We start from the raw sequence: 20,293 nt of genomic DNA, 5'->3' as shown, positions 1-20,293 counted from the left end.
ATTGAAATTGAGCAAGATCTCAACTTCTCCTCGGATACCACCTTAGTCAACATATCTATAGGATTTTGGCTAGTGTGTATCTTTTCCAACTTCAACTATCCATCCTCCAAAAGAGATCGGATGAAATGATATCCGATCTGTATATGGTTGGTTCTTGATTGGAAGGCTGAATTATTTGCGAGATGAGCACTCTGGCTATCACTATATAAGCTGCAATTTTCTTGCTTCTTCCCAAGCTCCTCCATAAACCTATGCAACCAAATCATCTCTTTACTAGCCTCTGTAACTGCAACATATTTTGTTTCTATTGTAGAAAGTGCAACAACCTCTTGCAACTTTGAAACCTGGGTTACTGCTGTTCCACCTATAGTGAAAATATACCCGGTGGTGCTCCTTCTTCCATCTTTACCACCTGCCATATTTGAATCAACATATCCTTGTAGATAAATGTTTGAACCTTTAGAACATGATGCATGAGCAGTCGTAGCTCTCAAATATCTGAGAATCCCCTTTACATCTTGGATATCCAATGTTCTTTACCTGTATTATTCATAAATCTACTCACAACTCCCACTATATGTGCAATATCTGACCTTGTGCATACCATTGCATACATCAAGCTTCCAATTGCTTATGCATATGGAACCCTTGACATATATTCAATGTTGTCCTATGTCTTGGGACACATCCTTGCATAATATGAAATGATTAGCCAAAGGTGTAGAAATAGGTTTTGCATTTTGCATTTCAAACCTTTACAATACTTTTCAATGAGGATTACCAAAAAGCGAGTGAGGAAAAGTGAGTGAACCAAAAAAAGTGAGCGAGCCAAAAAAAATAATCAAAACAAAACAATAATAGATTGGCAAATCCCTTATTTTAGTAGCAAAACTATCTATGTTCTTCAAAAGTCCATGAGAGAGCTGAACCTATGTCATTGCCAAGGCATCATTAGTAAAGACACACCCTATCTTCGCTCATTTTTACTCATCTAATTTTTTGTAATCCTCCATAAGCAAGCTCTCTCTCATCACCAACATAAGTGAGATCACAAATGAAATCTTCCACACAAGTAAAAAGTTTCATAGGACTCCTTGAATGGAATAGTCCACATTACATGCATGAGCAAATGCTTGGTTTTTCAAACTCTATTCACTCTTGGAACAAAACCCATGTCTTTCTGTTTGCAAAAAATCCCTCCCTAATGAATCACTCTTACATCCTACCAGTCCACCAAAATCTAAAGAGTAAGTACATTTCTTTCTTTCAAATGAATTAAATTCCAAAACAAATCAATCTTTGCTTATAGAAGTTGATAGTAGAAGCCAAAATAGATAACATATCGATATGGTCCCGATTAGGTAAACTTTCCTCTAGATCTAATGCAACAAATCGGCTAAATATTTATTAAATTCACATTTTGATGCATGAAATCTTAACGGTGCAAAAGTTCATGATAATCATCTAAATCATGCTTGCCATTTGTTTTGATATGTAACATGACCCCATTTGGATTTGTAAATCAAAAGATACAGGATGTCGAAATTCTCATCTTTTGGACCAAAAGAGGGAGCGCGTTAATGCGCTGCCTGTTTTGGCCCCAAATGTTAATGCGCTGCCTGTTTTGCCCCAAAAGATGAGAATTTCAACGTCCTATATCTTTTGACTTACAAATCCAAACGGGGTCATGTTAACGAATGGCAAGGCATGATTTAGATGATTATCATGACCTTTTGTACCATTTAGCAAGATTTCATGCATCGAAATGTGAATTTAATGGAATTTTTGCCAGTTTCTTGCACCAAATTTAGAGCAAGGCCACTCATAATAGGAGCATGTTAGAACTCTATATATATATTGGGACAAAAACAATCAAATGTTTTCTATGAAAGTTCTTCGATGAAAATATGTAGAACATTTTTACCAAGATATACTTTCAATAACATGTTATGATCATGTTTGATGTTGAAGTTTTTATTGAATAATGCACTTTAACTATATACTACTTGTTGGTAGCCAAAGAATTTGTATGCAAGTTCATCTCATGGGAATAAATAGCACTATTGCTAATGTAGACTAACAAGCTTATGTTATAATCATCTCCAAAAAAATGGTGATACTATAAATATTTATTAACGATGAGTACATACATATAGCTCAAGTAATGCAGTTCAACTATATAGTACTTGTTGTTGATAGCCAAACCTTTTTTATTTAAGCTCATCTCATAGAATATTGAACACTATTACTAATGTGCACTTGCAATATTATGTTATAATCCTGTTCAATGTTGAGAAAGCACTATAAATTTTTATTAATGATGAGTACATACATACAATGAGATTATGTGTTTGTAGCCCAACCATTTCTACTTTGCTCTCTTTTCCTCGCTCGCTTATTTGGTCTTGCTCGCTCGACATCACTCGCTTGATCGACTGCCTCCTTTTCAATGTGCTCATTTTGAGACAATGTCAACTTGTGGTTTTTTCTATCTCTTGTTATTCTCATGCCAAGGATTTGCTTTGCAGCACCCAAATCCTTCATTGCAAAAGTTTTTGCCAACTTCTTCTTGGGCAAATTTATATCCTACATGTTAGACCCTATAATAAGCATGTCATCAACATACAATAACAAGATCACGTATCTGCCATTTTATAGTTTCGGAGAATAAACACAGTGGTTTGAATGACACTACTAAAGACTTGTTTTGCCATAAACCTATCAAACTTCAAATACTTTGGAGCTTGCTTTAAACCATTCAACCTGCCTACCAATTCCTTCTTTCCTTTGATCTCATATCCCTGTGGCTACTACATATAAATCTCTTCCTCTAGATCCCCATGAAGAAAAGCTATCTTCACATCTAATCATGCAAGATGCAAGTCTATAGCCACAAGACTCACAATAGTTCTAATGGAAGTCATTTTAACAACATGAGAGAATACTTCATCAAAGTTTATACCTTTCTTCTGTGCAAATCCCTTTACAACTAGCCTTGCCTTGTACCTCCATCTTCTTCCTTCACCCTGTAAACCCATTTATTCTGCAACACTATTTTCCCATAGGCAAGCAAACCAAATCCCAAGTATGGTTTTGTAGCAAAGATCCATTTCCTGTTCCATGCCTTGCTTCCACTCCTTTTTGGATTCTGCTTACATTGCTTCTTCATATGTTTCTGGTTCACAGAATCAGTCTCAACAAAACAGAACTGAAAGAAGGAGAAAATTGCTCAGGTGGTCTACTTACCCTTGTAGTCCTTCTAAGTTTACTTAGAGGATTTTGAGATTCTTGCTGTTGTTGCTACTATTGCACATTCTCACTTTTTGCAACCTTTGGAATTTCATCTCTTGTAATTTCATCAAGAGTTGTGTATTTTGAGTCTATATTTTCTTTGTTCCTTTTTTGCAAGTGATCTTTATACATAACCATCTCATCGAATACAACATCTCAGCTCCTAATGATTTTGTTACTTTCATAATCCTACAACTAATAACCAAACTCACTACCTTCATAAGCACTTCTTGGATTTTGCATCAAGCTTTGTTCTTAATTCCTTATCAACATGGGCAAATGCTTCACAACCAAAAACCTTCAAAAAAGAACAATTAACCTTTTTACCTATCCATTCCTCTTCTGGAATGCCACCATCTATGGAACTTCGAGGCGGACCCGTTTATTAAGTAAATAGTTGTATTCACTACTTCAGCCCAAAGTTATAAGGGCAACCATACGTTAGTCTCATGCTCCTTGCACGCTCCATGATTGTTTTTTTCATCCTCTCTGACACAAGATTTTATTGTGGCATTCTTGGAGTTGTCTTCTCTCTATGAATTCCATTGTATGAACACTAACTATCAAACTCTTTATTGTGGTATTCACCTCCCTTATCAGATCTAAGAGTCTTCAACTTCTTTCTTGCCTCATTCTTAGCCAAAGCTTTCCATTTCTTAAAATTTTCAAAGACATCGGATTTTCTTTGAATGCAATAAACCTAATTTTTTCTAGTTACATCATCAATAAAAGTAACAAAATAGTGAGAACCATCAATAGATGGTACATTAGCAAGACCCCATACATTTGTATGCACAAGCTCTAACTTTTCTCTCTTCTTTCTATTTCCAACTTTGAGAAATCTAACTCTCTTCTCTTTTCCATAAATGCAATTGTCACAAAAATCCAAATCAATCTTGCTTCAAACCTGGCAATAACTTTCTTAAGTGATGAATCTGCATCCTCTTCTCACTCATGTGTCCAAGCCTATGATTCCAAAGATCTATAAATAATAGAAGCATTACCGGTACATAAAATATAATTTACCTTCCTTGGGTCCTTTTGCTATACCATTGACCCTTTTGCGATTCCACAAATTTTCTACAAATGTGATTGTGCATCCTTGATCATCCAATTGTCCTACTGAAATTAAGTTTCTTTTTAAATTAGTAACATGCCTTCCCTCCTTTAGCAACCATTGGTTTCTACTCTATAATTTTATCAACACCTTTCCCTTTCCAACAACCTTCAATGCACCTAAATGAACAACTCCAAGATCACCTTGCACATAGTCTTGAAAATATTTCCTATGAGGTGTAGCATGAAATGAATCCCTTGAGTCCACTAGCCATGCATCAGTGATACTATCCAGTGAAAGAACTAAGGCATCTTGCAACACACTACCTACTGCAATTGAACCTTGCATATTATCTTGTTTTCCATCTCCTTCCTTTTTCTTTTTTGATGACCAACGGTCTTTCTTTAGGTGTCCTTTCTTTCCACAATGCCAGTACTCCATGTTGCCTTTGGATTTGGATTTGCTTCTTCTTAACTTGTTGTGATGTCTTGGGCTCTTTCCTCTCTCCCTTTGTCTTTCCCATTTTCAAGAGTCAAAGCATTACCTAATGTTTCACATGTGCTTTTCCATCGCATTTCCTTGCTAAGGAGAACACCCACAATATTATCAAACCTTAAAGTGTTTGGCCCAAAAACTGAGTTACTCATAGCCATAACCAAGCTATCCCAACTTTCTAGCAATGAGTACAAAATCAAGAGATCTCAAAACTCATCCTCAAAGTTTACTCCTATAGACCTTAGTTGGCTTGCATTTATATTGAATTGATTCAAATGATCAGCAATAGACCACCTTTTGACATCTTCAGATTGAATAGATGCTTCATAAGAAATACCTTGTTAGAAACTGATGGTTTTTCATATAATGTATCCAGTGTACTCATCAATTCCTTTGTTGTGTTTTGTACAAGAATGTTGAAAGCCACTGATGCTCCTAAACACAATTGTATCATTCTTAATGCCTTTTTATCAAGAACCTCTCAGTCTTTGGCTGACATACTTGGAGGCTTCTTTGCGATCCCACCTAATGGCAAGAAAAGATCCTTCTAATATAGATAATCCTCAATCTTCATCTTCCAATGCTGGTAGTTCTTTCCATTGAACTTCTCAATTTTTAAGCTATGATACCAATTATTAGGAGCAACATGATAACAGAGCAACAATGCAAGATGCAGAATGCATAAAATAAACAATACAGGAAGCACACAAAATGGAAGATACAAAGAGACATTGAAATATGTGGTTCACCCAATGTGGGCTATGTCCACCACAGAGAAATAGCTAGTCCTCTATCTTTCTTATCCATCAAAGCAAGAAGATACAAGATACAAGGAGTATATCCACTACTTTTCTACTATGTGATTCACACCCTTATTTACAATTTTGACCACACAACTCATAAGCAAATTATGCACCAGTTTTTTTCTTTGGGGGTGCTGCCTCTGAACCCCTACCAAGGGGTGGCCTAATGCATGTTGGTAAACCCCCTTGGAACTTGCTAATGATGTCCTAGGGGGGCATTGCCCCCCCCTACCTCCCCTTCATGGAATGGGTATAAGCACACCTAGGTCCAAAGCATGGCCAAAAATAATCTCTATAAAAAGATCAAGCTCCACATACAACAATGATATGGTTGATCTCATCTCATGGGATTGACTCAGGAGACACGTCCATGTTGTACCAAAAGGGGGGGATCTATCCATCTAGATAGCATGCCTAGCAAACCATGTGGATATACAAGCATACCATGTGTCTTGCCCTATCCTTTACTTGTCGTGTGGATGGACTCCAGGGCCAGCCTTGGAAGTCCCAAGTGAGGTAAGTCCTAGAATTTGTGGGTGGATGAATGTCACTATCAAAAAGATGGCATCAAACTAGAGAGGTGTCATGGTGAACTTTGCGTGCACTATCTCATGTGGGACTGATGGCTTACATTGAACCATCCTAGACCCATAATCACCTATAGGTTGCTCAAATTTCCTCTAGTCTATCTTTTGGAGATTGCATTCACAAAAGGGTGCTGCATACATGGTAGTTGGCCGCACTAGTATATCGAAAACTTAGCCCTTCGTCGATGGAATATTGGAATTATGCTTGAAAGCTCTATTGATCTAGTCATGCTAAAGCATTCTGCCCTCATGTGAGTCGTGCCTAGGTTGCATGGGTCATCATGAAAATGGATCATTGCATGTGAGGTGTTGAAGACCATAACCTTGGTCTTCCCAAGATTGATTGTTGTCATGTCTCTCTCTTTGCAAAACACATCTAGGGCTTTCAGATGTCTCCGCAGTCCTCTCACCGCCTATTGAAGATTATATAAGGACTAATCATTAGCATATAGTAATATCTGAATCAGGAGGTTGGCCAATAATGATCCCTCACCTTTTAGGCTGTCTATGAAGGATGGGATCTCATTGATATAAAGCCCAAAGAGAGTCTATGAGACGGGCAGCCTTGCTTCACCCCAGTTGTGCTTTTGACCCGATTTGAGAGACCACCTGGGGCACAAACTCTGCCTCTGACTAACTCATATAGGCTCATCACACCTGGGGCACAAACTCTACCTCTGACTCATATAGGCTCATCACACCCCAAATCAATGTCTTTGGAATCCGCATCTCATATGTAGTCTCTTGATCATGCAAGATTGTGGGACTTTCAAAGGCCTTTTGAAAGTCTATGAAGCATGTGTAGGCTTTCTGGTGTCTAGACCTTGCCTCCTCAATTATAGCCCTCAAAGTGACGACAGCTCGAATTTGAGCGCCTTTGGTACTAACCTCCTCCCTTGATCCCCTTGCCAATTTATGGCCTAGATTGGGAGCACTTTTTGCACTCATCTCCTCCCTTGGATCTTTGTCTTGATCAAGGGCTTATATTGACTTGCATCCTCTTTTGATCTCATCCATTAGATCTTGATCTTGATCAAGGGACAATATTTGATCCCTCTACCCTTTGATGCTATCCCTTAGATCTACCCATTGATCTAATGGCTAGAAGTGCTCTCTATCCCTTAATGCTATCCCTAAGATCTACCCCTTGATCTAAGGCTAGATCTAGAGTAGAGTGCTGCCTCTTAAATCTTGCTTGCCATAGTGCCTGCTACTCCCATGTCTTTGTATGACTACTAATCTCCCTCTATAGTACCAATACATAAACCTTGGACAACAGTGTGTGGCCAATCATGATGATGTAGTAGTTCTTAGTATCCATGGGGTCTCCTACTTTGTGTATTGGTACAATAGTGGTGGTGCTCCACATCGATCGGAAGCCATGGCATACAGCATGGTTGAACATCTATGCTAGAACCAAGGCTAAGACCTCCTACCCATGTGCAAAATTCTCAATCCATAGGCCCTCATGATCTTGTGCTTTTTGGTTATGTAACTGGTGGAGCACAACCCATATATTTTGTGTGGTGAATAGGTGACAAGTAGTGAGCCTGGGCAGAGAGCACATGCCTATTGGTGGCACCTACATCAGAACATCATACAAGGAGCATGCATAAGTGTGCCACACTCCCGGATTAGTGATGGGAATGGGTGGCTTCCCCTCCAAAAGAAGCCCCCATCCAATGGTTGGGTCTCCTCCTCAAAAAAGATCTAATGATCTCATTCATCCTAAGTGTAAGGAAGGCCTATCTCTTGTGGCGTGTCAACCATCATAAGATCTATTGTGCCTCAGATGATGTCAACTAACCGAGGGTTTGCTCCTGTGTGAGGTGGGATCATGCCTCTTTGCACTCATTGTCAAACCAAGGATTTTGAGGCATTTTCCCATTTTGAGGCTCATGTGGATCGGGTCATAGGGAAGGAACTACCACAACATCCTGTACTATGGAGGCAAGAGTGTCCTAGGTGTCGGTGAGGTCTATATCATCTCCCAATAGGGTTGTAAGCTCTCTGGCTAGGTGACTCACATATACAGGGTCAAGGGCACAATCAAAGTGGATCTGGTTATGAGCAGGTGTGCCAGGAGCTCTCTCTATGAGGACTGCCATAGTAGTAGAGATACAAAAGGCCAGATATGAGTCGTTAGCTCCAAGTGTGGGAGGGGGTATTATGAGGTCATGTATCCATGAAGTAAAAGCTATTGGGCCCAGTAGGTAGTCCACTATTCTTTTCCCACCACCATGTGGGAAACAAGTGAAACCCCCAGATGATGGCCATCTTTGAAGGCCATTGTAGATGATGAGGTCTGCTCCCAATTTAAGTAAGAATTGCCTGTATACTATCACATCATATGAGGCATCTGCAGAATGTCTCAGGGTCCCTAGCTTTGCTACATCTAGCTCTGGAACCATGCGGGGATCTCTCATGTGTGCAAAGTCTAGTAAGCCCACTTGTCTATCTTTTTTCCTTGCATTGAAGTCTTCAGAAGGAGGGTGTTTTCCTACCTAGAGAACTCTATGATGTCATCATGTATTGTCTCAAAGGGGATGTGTCCATCTATGGTGACCTTATGGTCATATATGACGGTGTGTCTAGGGGAAAGTAGGATACCGCAATGAAGATTGGTCGAGCATCTAGTAGCTAAACTCATATTCACATATGGTACCCAACAAATAAATTTTGGCAATGTACCAAGAAAGGCCATGCCAGTCCATGTATAAGTAATGTACATCTACCCACTTCACGATACCCATAGAGCAAATAATAGCCATAGCATTTAAGTATGGAGCTGTCACTTCACCCCAAGCAACCTCATCACCACCATGAAAAGACAAATCTCTTGGCTGGTATCAAAGATGGGACAAATCTTCTATAAAGTAGAGCATTGAAATAATTGCAACGCTCCACCATGGCCTATTGAATGGAGTTGGCACTTCCACTCGAACCATGTCTGCTTGTTGGCTGAACAAACAAGAAGGCAATGCAAGGTACTAATGGATGGGTGCTTCAACTCTTGCAGCAGTTAACTGGACTTTCCTAAGAATAACTCAAAGGACACCAATGTACCTGAAGAAATATTTGTTATATAAATTCCACACGTCGCTTGCAATTCAATCACATAAACTTTAACCCATACCAAATTGCTATTTCCACTTATGTAGTCTACAAGTAAATCTATATGAAAACCCTATGGACCATTACACCCCACCCAAACAATTCTTTCCAATACCCCAAAGCACAAGAGAAGTACACGGTGGCCACAATGCTTCACACCATGGTTGCAAACCCATATATCCTTTCTTCTTTCTCCTCCCACACTTCTCTTTCTTCAAAGCACATGAAATGCATGCATAAAAATCCTGAAACTTGAATTTGAACTTCAATTGCGCACATGTAATTTTAAATTAAAAGTACGCCAAGTGCCATTCGAGCAAATACTTGTAAGAATACCCCAAAGCACACGGAAAATACAACCCACATATCTCTCTCTCAACATTGAGAAACTTACAGCCAAGAATATCCAAATCACACACGATAGGCATAGGATGTGCACAGTTTTCGAGCAAAAACCTACGAGCAGAAAAGTCCGAGCGATAGTTTTTGACACCAACCATGCTTGTATATTTCTCAAAGGAATATAAAATTCTTTCTTAATTTCTCATTTATGGAACCATATACTTACTTATTTTTCATTATAACCCTCATTTTAGAGAACATCATCTATATATGAACAAATAGTGAACACTTTAGAAACTCCTATAAATGCCTCCCTACCATACTGTCTTTTGAGTATTATGGTAATTCAATCAATTTAAAAGACTTTCCCTAATCTTTAGCAATCCCATATTTGAAGCTCTCATATAACAATGTATACCATATTCCTTGAATGAGTAGGAAAAATATATTAGAAACCTCATACTTGAAGCCATTATAATCGATCATAAATTAATCTCTAATACATTATCAAATATGGGAAGGCAAGGTAGGGATTTTAAAAATATTCCCAATTCTCTAAACCTAAGTACTTTTAAGGAAATGTGGTCTCTACTAAACTCCTTCTTACCATAATATGAATTAGGGAGAAGTTGTAACTCTCATATACATCTGGAAATTTTTAATTTTTCTCTTTTATAACTATAAAAAGTATAATTTTAAGCCTACCATTGCATAGATCATTAAATTTTGGACATTTTTCCTTTTTAAAGCTCCTCAATCTGAGCTAAGGAGAAAAAGTTATGACCCCTTCTGCGTAGGCTCTCCAAGGGTATTTCACCGACAGAATAAGGTTGGGGCAAGCTCTTCAAACCATATTCCTCTAGCAAAATACACTTAGAGGGTCTATTAAAAAGGTACTATTTATTTTTCTTAGGTCATCCCGAGGAACCATAAAGAGGATATTTGCTCAAAATTTCATGATCCGAGCAATGGTGAAAGGAAAAGAAAGGATTTTTGAAAGTCATAAAATAAGTCACCACTTGGACATTATATATGTATATTATGTAAAGGTATATTTATATCTATATCTATTTATCAATGTTTCATATTTACTTACATATTCCTTGAAATAATTTGGAATTTTTTGCTCCCCAAAAATGACTTGAGCCTATATATTTTAACCCCTCCCACCTTTTGTCCGCTCGTTGCTCGGGGGTTTTTGCTCGGAAAATGGAAACCCCCGGCGTACACCATGCAAAATCAACATCACATATACAAATTGCATGTTCAAACTAAGTTTCAATGATCCATGCCAACATGTCAAACAAAATATATCATGCGAAACATATGGACATGCTTCCAAATTTACTTAATTAGGAAAATAAAGATTGAGTAACCTATAGCAGACGACGCACGAAATAGTGCGGCAAATGATTCCTCGCATGAGTAAATGTTAAAGGAATACTCCAAAGCACATGAAGAGTACATGATGGAACTGGTAAGTGAGACCGCCTAACGAATCAACACACATACACCATGCAAATTCCATGTGCCATTTGAGCAAACCCTTGAAGGAATACTCCAAATCACAAGAAGAATATATGATGACTATGATGTTAATTAAGGAAAACCACACACACTCACTGTTGGAAAGCTGAAAGGAAAGCAAAGAGTGGACACAAACTCATAATACTTGCATTACTTGCTTGTAGAATGAAGAAGAGTGAGGTCCTTAAGTAGGCACCTCATACATGCTCACTGACATCACTGATGACCTCAGAGCTCCACAATCATCTCCTCAATCTGCTCCTAGATTCTCTCAATCATCCTATGTGGCTCTCCACCACCTAATTGTGCTTGTGGGCACCTAACTGTGCCTCTAGCACTCACACATAGAAACATAAGGTGTGCCTGAGGCATACACCTTGAGATATCCCAACAAACCCCCCCTCAAGGAAATGCCTTAGGCTATGTCAAGGATACATCTAGTCTCATAGTTTCTCATGCCATCTCATGGTGGTCAAGGATAAATCTATGGCTAGGTTCTCATGCTAGCAAGGGTTCCCTTGGGTGTAAGGTAAACAAAAGGGATACAAAAAGACCTTCCAATGGTTATCTCCCCTGCATGTACATGCACACAATGTTTGCAGGAGGTACCATGGAACAAAACATACACATGGCCTACATCATAAGGTGACCAGAGGTGTTTACAAAACACACAAAACACAATAGTTTATTTTCATTCATTTTGGAGGACTATCCAGGCTGAGTACCTTGACATAAAGAGAGATCTGGAGCATACATAGAGATGTGTTTAAAATGCATAATCTTCAAAGGATGCCTCATCTTGTGGAGGCTCATTAACTGTAAGTAGATTTGCATTTTCTGTCTTTGCTTTGGCTTTGCAAAACTTCTCATTATGGTTGTTCTTGCCACAGTGCTTGCATGGATTAATTTTGAAGCAGTCCTTTGAAAGGTGATTTGTCTTTCCACAGTGATTGCAAGGGGTATACTTGCCCTTCTGGACTTTTACAGCATAAACAGTGTCATTGCCTTTCTTGAGCTCCATATGCCTTTCTTCTTCTTGGAGAGCAGAGATAATACCTTCAAGATTAGGATTAAGAAGATTTTTCAAAGTGCTAACAATGTGATCATAATCTTCAGGCATACTCTTAAGTAACACTGCCATAGCATCATCTGGAGTAATAGGAGAGTTGATAGAAGCTAATTGAGTCATAAGACTCCGCATATAGTTGACATGAGCTGCTAAAGTAGTACCACTAGCCATCTTCAATTCAAAGAAAGAGATTTTAAGTGATAGTTTAGAGATGTGAGAGCTAGCACCAAAAATCATGTCAAGCTTCTGCCAAGCTTCCGAAGGAGACTCCAAGTTAGAGATATGGTGAATATAATCATCTCCTAAAGCAAGAGCAATGATACCGTATGCTTTTTCTTCTCTAGCTGGATCGCTTGCCGGTCGTGTCGGAGTTGAGGATTCTCCAGCATTGGAGGCCGTAGAAGAAGCGGTAGGAGTAGGTTTGACAAGTCCCCATAAGTTCTCCCTCATCAATGCAAATTTCACCTTCATCTGCCATGTGTGGAAGCCCTTTCCATTGAACTTCTCAAGATTAAATAGGGTAGCCATGAGAGGGTCTAACCCAGATATTGGGCAGTGTCTATCTCTCTTACCAGGCAAAAATAACTGAAAGACTTCCAAAATATGAGCACTTGATGTAGCGAAGACTAGTGACCAATATTCAAACAATGATGCTTCTTCTTACATGCTTCATAGAAGTGGGTGAAATAAATACTTTCCAATCAAAACCAGGTCTAGTAATTCAAAACAAAACTGAAGCCACACTTGTACTGAAGTTATTGAAAGCTTCAAAAAACCAGAAATGCTAGAGTAGCATTTTATGTAGCATCATCTTCAAAAACTTGTCTAAAACTGTCAAAACTGAAAAGCTGAACTTGGAGGGCTTGTAGCTCACTCTTCAAAGCAAGTTAAAGAGGGTTTTCTGAAGCAAAAGAAAGCTCATATACCAGAGAGGGTCCAGCACAGAGGTTGGATGAAATGGTGCGCACTTTTGCCCGAGAGAGTTGCTACAGGCTGAAACTGAGTTTTGATGATTTCTCCCTCGTTACTAAACCAAATGACCTGAAAAATGGCTCAAAATCTTCGTCTTGAGGTCGCCCATCTACTCCTAAGAGGGCTCAGGCAATGGCGGAGCAGGCAGGGAGTATTGAGCAGTAGAAGAAATGGCGAAAAATGCGCTGTTTGGGGAATGGCAGCCACCACAGACGTTTTTTCTTCAATTACTTGCAGGTGGAAGTTTGCCCATACTAGAGGAGTTTCCAGCTCAGAGGGTTTGGGCAATGGTCGTCTGTAGGTGGAGAACCAAGCTCTCAAAGATTTTGGGAAGAAAGAGGAAAATGGAGAAGAAGAAGATGAAGAAGAAGAAGATGATGTGGCAGAAATGGGCTCAAGGGGGATCAAAGGGCTCTGATACCATGTTGGAAAGCTGAAAGGAAAGCAAAGAGTGGACACAAACTTAGAATACTTGCATTACTTGCTTGTAGAATGAAGAAGAGTGAGGTCCTTAAGTAGGCACCTCATACATGCTCACTGACATCACTGATGATCTCAGAGCTCCACAATCATCTCCTCAATCTACTCTTAGATTCTCTCAATCATCCTATGTGGCTCTCCACCACCTAACTGTGCTTGTGGGCACCTAGCTGTGCCTCTAGCACTCACACATAGAAACATAAGGTGTGCCTGAGGCATACACCTTGAGATATCCCAACACTCACTCCAATCAAAACCCCACAAACAAATTGCATGTTTAATTAGGTTTCGATCACCCCCACCAACATTCGAATAAAATATCTATTATTCTTTCTCTTTCTAGCTCTCTCTCCCTCCGAAGCATATGAAACATGTGGGCATGTCCCCCTATTTACTTAACTAGACAAACAGAGTGTTACATGAATTAACATGCAAACGTAAATTCATTTTGCAATTTTCAACTCCATCAAACTCAGAAGCACAAAGCATTAAATTAAGTAGCATGGAAATGATCTTCTCTTCCCAGCTCTCTCTCTCTCCCTAAAGCATATACCCAAATTTTAAGATTTTAATAAAACTGTAACTGAACACACGTACACCATGCAATTTCCATGTGCTGTTTGACCAAGCCTTTAAAGGAATACTCCAAAGCATAGGAAGAGTACATGATGGCACATGACAAATGAACTTGTGCTCGAGTAAACTGCACAAATAAAGCGTTATATTAATTAATATGCAAATGTAAAATCATTCTGTAAATTGCAACTCCACCAAAACAAAAGCATCCCACCCCATAAAAGGCCCAACAACCTTTTTTAAGCACACAGAGCTTCTTATTTTTAAACCCTTTATACCAAATTTTAAGAATTTAATAAGAATGTAAGAACAGACACACATGCACCATGCAAATCCCATGTGCCATTTGAGCAAACCTTTAAAGGAATACCCCAAGGCACAGGAAGAGTACATGATGGCACATGACCAACAAAACTGTGCACAAGCACCATGCAAATTCCATGTGCCCTTTGAGCAAACCCTTGAAGGAATACTCCAAAGCATAGGAAGAATACACGATGGCCATGGTGTCAGTCGGGAAACGCACACGCACTCACTCCAATCAAACACATGGGCATGTCCCCCAATTTACTTAACTAGACAGCATGGAAATGATATTCTCTTCCCACCCCTTTCTCCCCCTAAAGCATATACCAAATTTTAAGATTTTAAAAGGAACGTACAACAAATACACGTGCACCATACAATTTCCATGTGCCATTTGAGCAAATCTTTGAAGAAATACTCCAAAGCATAGGAAGAGTACATGATGGCAAATGACAAATGAACTTGTGCTCAAGTAAACTAGACAAATAAATCATTATATTAATCAATTAAATCAAACTAGCTAACGTGATCAAATTAAATTTTAGTAATTACCTTCTGATTAACAAAATTGATTTAATGAAGTAAAGAAATTAAATTAATCAATGAATATATTTAAAATAATCAATGAATATAATTAATAAGATCAATTAATCTAATCAATCTAAGTAATCAATTATTTATATTTACTCAAACTAGATCAATTAATCTTATTAAGCAACCCATTAATTAATCTAATTAATTGAATTAATTAGATATAAATTAATGAGTCTTTTTTGTTTTCTACTCCATGAGCCAAAAGTGGTCTAGAAGTTTGAAGTATATGATGAAGCTCAGTTCATTGACAGCTACTAGACGAGTTCATCTAAGGTTTTATTTACATAGGCTTGTGGATTTCATGTGCCTTCAATCTTGCAATATATTAGCAACAACTAAAGCTTGTTAGTTAACCTAATCAAATTAAAAGCAACCAAGAGCTCTCCCATTTTGCAAAATGGCAAATGTCTTGAGAAAGAAGAAGGCTAAGGGACATGTTATAAAGCATGGCATCAAACAAGCACACACAGGAAGAATTCACAACTTTCTTCTTTTTTACAAAATGGACAATAACTTGAGGAAGAAGAAGGCTGATAGACACTCTTCAAGATGATCCAATGTATCCTTCATTATTTAACCTATTAACCACCATGGACACTAGGAACAAAAAGAGAGGACACGTGGCAGCTCTTGGATGGAGGCTTGGAGAGAGGAGGAGGTGCAATGACAAGAGGCAGGCCTTGAGTGGGGAGGACGTGGAAATACAAGAGGCAGCTTTGGGAGGAAGGAGGAGATAGAAGGTCAATGGAATGGAGGAGATGGAAGTTCACCTTTGGGAGGAAGGAGGATATGGAAGGTCAATGGAATGAAAGGAGGAGATGGAAGATCTCAAAGCCAATCCAAGTGTGCAAGGTGAATTGGTTAGCCAAATTTTCAAAAGCCAATCCAAGTATACAAGGTGAATTAATTAGCCAAAATTTCAACAACCAATCCAATTATGCAAGGTGAACTGATTAGCAATTTAAGAACCGCTCAATGCATTTGCCAAAAGGAGCCTCTGTGTGTGTGTGTGTGTGTCTCTCTCTCTCTCTCTCCCCCCTTGTGTGTGTGTGTGTGTCTCTCTCTCTCTCTCTCTCTATCTATCTATCTATCTATCTATCTATCTATTTATACACACACACACACACACACACACACACACCCCTCTACATGTGTGCTCGGGGGGGGGGGGGGGGGGGGACACTTGCTATATGCATATGCATATACATGTGGATATGCACATATATATACATTTGTTTATTACATATGTGCACAATGCTCACGTTATGTATGATATGAAAGAGAAATAAAGATATATATATATATATATTATAGAGAGAGAGAGAGAGTGCTCATCACAATGAGGACTCTCTCTCTCTCTCTCTCTCTCTCTCTATATATATATATATATATATAATATGAGGACTCTGTGTGTGTGTGTGTGTGTGTTTGAGGGGGGCAGGGTGTGGGGAGGTAGGGGCACTTGCTATATGCATATGCATATAAGTGTGTATGTGCACATATATATACATTTGTGTATGACATATGTGCACACATGCTCACGTGAATGTATGCTATGAGAGAGAAATGAATATATATATATATATATATATATATATATGAGAGAGAGAGAGAGAGAGAGAGAGAGAGAGAGAGAGAGAGTCCTCATCACAAGGATGTCCAAAAGAACACAATGATACAAAAGAAATTCTTAAAGCCTCCAAGGCCATATACAAAAGGATCCAATAGATCCACATAGAGCTCCACTAACAAGTTAAATTGTGTTTGTTGACTATAGAGCAAAGACAACAACTTCAAAAAGATACAATAGATTTACATAGAGCTTCCAAAATAAATTGAATTGCATTTGTTGAGTAAATTGGTTTACATGAAACTTGAATTTTTGTTTATTGACATTTAAGATCCTAAACTTTCTTCAAGATGATCCAATATATCCTTCATTATTTAACCTATTAACCACCACAGACACTAGGAACAAAAAGAGAGGACACGTGGCAGCTCTTGGATGGAGGCTTGGAGAGGGGAGGAGGTGCAATGACAAGAGGCAGGTTTTGAGTGGGGAGGACGTGAAAAGACAAAAGGTAGCTTTGGGAGGAAGGAGGAGATAGAAGGTCAATGGAATGGAGGAGATGAAAGTTCACCTTTGGGAGGAAGGAGGATATGGAAGGTCAATAGAATGAAAGAAGGAGATGGAAGGTCTCAAAGCCAATCCAAGTGTGCAAGGTGAATTGGTTAGCCAAAATTTCAAAAGCCAATCCAAGTATACAAGGTGAATTGATTAGCCAAAATTTCAAAAACCAATCCAAGTATGCAAGGTGAATTGATTAGCAATTTAAGAACCATTCAATGCATGTGCCAAAAGGAGCCTCTCTCTCTCTCTCTCTCTCTCTCTCTCTCTCTCTCTCTCTCCCCCTGTGTGTGTGTGTGTGTGTGTGTGTCTCTCTCTCTATGTATATATACACACCTCTGCATGTGTGTTCGGGGGGGGGGGGGGGACACTTGCTATATGCATATGCATATACGTGTGTAAATGCACATATATATACATTTGTGCATGACATATGTGCGGCACACACATGCTCACGTGTATGTATGATATGAGAGAGAAATAAAGATATATATATATATATATATATATATATATATATATATTAGAGAGAGAGAGAGTGCTCATTGTGATGAGGGCTCTCTCTCTCTCTCTCTCTCTCTCTCTATCTATCTAGAGAGAGAGAGAGAGTCCTCATCACAATGTAGACTCTCTCTATTTGTGTGTGTGTGTGTGTGTGTACTTTGCGTGTGTGTTCGAGGGGGGTGGGGTGGGGGGAGGGAGGGGCACTTGCTATATGCATATGCATATAAGTGCGTATGTGCACATATATATGCATTTGTGTATGACATATGTGCACACATGCTTACGTGAATGTATGCTATGAGAGAGAAATGAATATATATATGTGTGTGTGTGTGTGTGTGTGAGAGAGAGAGAGAGAGAGAGAGAGAGAGAGAGAGAGAGAGAGAGAGAGAGAGAGAGAGAGAGAGAGTCCTCATCACAAGGATGTCCAAAAGAACACAATGATACAAAAGAAATTCTTAAAGCCTCTAAAGCCATATATAAAAAGATCCAATAGATCCACATAGAGCTCCCCTAACAAGTGAATTGTGTTTGTTGACTATAGAGCAAAGACAACAACTTCAAAAAGATACAATAGATTTACATAGAGCTTCCAAAACAAATTGAATTGCATTTGTTGAGTAAATTGGTTTACATGAAATCTGAATTTTTGTTTATTGACATTTAAGACCTTGAGACCTAGCAAAGCGGGTCCCTAACCCATCATAGATAGGTTATGCAAAATGAGGACACGCGGCAACTTCGAGGAGAAGAGCTTGCCATGTGTCTCTTGGATGGAGGCTCAGAGAGGGGAGGAGGAGGAAAGACAAGAGGTAGGCTTTTAGTGGGGAGGAGGTGGAAAGCCAAGAGGCAACTCTAAGAGGGAGGAAGAGATAGAAGGTCAATAGAATGGAGGAGATGGAAGTTTAGCTTTGGGAAGGAGATGGAAGGTCAATGGAAGGAAAGTAGGAGATAAAGCCATTGGTTAAGACTTAGCCAAAAATTTAAAAACCAATCCAAGTATGTAAGGTGAATTGATTAGCAATTTAAGAATCGATTAATGCAAGGAGCTTCTCTCTCTCTCTCTCTCTCTCTCTCTCTTTATCCTGCAGCAACGCGCGGGTTGCATACTAGTCCTTCATTATACAAATAGTTCATGTACACTCCCCACTTTCCCTTTTTCATTCCTCTAAGGTATTAAAAATTGGCCGATCATGGACATACCTCTAAGCGATGATTGCCTCAATCAAAAATACAAATTAAGAGGGGAGAAAAAGGATGTTGATAAGGGCCTTGGTTAATATGGAGACTTGGAAAGGCATTGACCATGTTAACATGTCTTTCTTAAAATATTTGTCATGCCTGTGTAAAGGTTTCTCAAGTAGAGAGGAGCATAATTCTAGGACAAGCTCATTATCACTCGTGGTGGCTTGAACCTTAGTAGCGCATGTGCTTGGTGAATGAATGGGACTAGGTCCTTAAGTCTTAGTCTTAGATTTGTTGAGCTTCATAAGAAGTTCCCCAACGTTCCCAAAAAAGTTTTCTTGCTTCAAAACACCGATGCTCCCACTCCCCTAAGTGCTCAAGTAATCAAATCTATTTATCTAATTACCTTCTAATTAACTAAATTGATTTAATGAAGTAAAACAATTGAAATTTTCAATTAATCCAATTAAACTAATTAACTAATGTAATCAATAAGATTAATTAGTATAATCAATCTTATTAACCAATTAATTATATTTACTCAAACTAGATTAATTAATATAATTAAGCACCCCATTAATTAATGTAAATAACTCAGGGACTAAATTGGTTGTATTGGTATTCAAGATGGTGACGGGAGGAGTGAAGCAAATTGCTCGCACTACATCAGAGTTGTTTAGGCCTTCCTATCTGACATGTTGTCCTAGGTCCTATTGTGTTGCAGAGAGAGGGATTGAGAGAGAGAGAGACCTATAAAAGAATTTGGCTACACTGAAGGTTTGCAAGCGTGGAAAACTCGATATGAGGGTTTGTCAGTGAGGAAGGAGCAATCGTGCTATACTAATGGACTCAAGATGCGATGGAGCCCAAGAGAATAGCCAAAGCTAGCCGAAATAGTGCGTAGTAGCCAATCTAGCTTTTCAAGTATAGGTAAATCGATTGGAGCTTCTTCTTAGCGCTAGTGTGAGCTCAATTGTAGAAGACGGTATCAAAAGTCTTCTACCGAGCATGATTATCTCATGTCATTACTACTAATAAAGACGCTTTGACTTATCAATCTCTACTCACTGAGGACCTCACCTCTTTAAAAGCATGCATCCATGGCTCGTCTTGACTTTGGCAAAAGCTTTTTGGTAGTAGTGCACCTCTATCGGTGCGCAATAGGTTCAAAAAATGTAGTAGGAGGAGTGGCAGCGTCTCGAAATATTCACAGTTCAGGGATGTTAATCCCTATTCTACATGCTTGAGACCTCCTTCCAGAGT

This window comes from Dipteris shenzhenensis, chromosome 28 (assembly GCF_047967505.1).
Source record: "Dipteris shenzhenensis isolate YYH24624 ecotype China chromosome 28, Dip_SZ_1.0, whole genome shotgun sequence".
Taxonomy (NCBI): domain Eukaryota; kingdom Viridiplantae; phylum Streptophyta; class Polypodiopsida; order Gleicheniales; family Dipteridaceae; genus Dipteris; species Dipteris shenzhenensis.
This window is presented reverse-complemented; position numbering follows the sequence as displayed.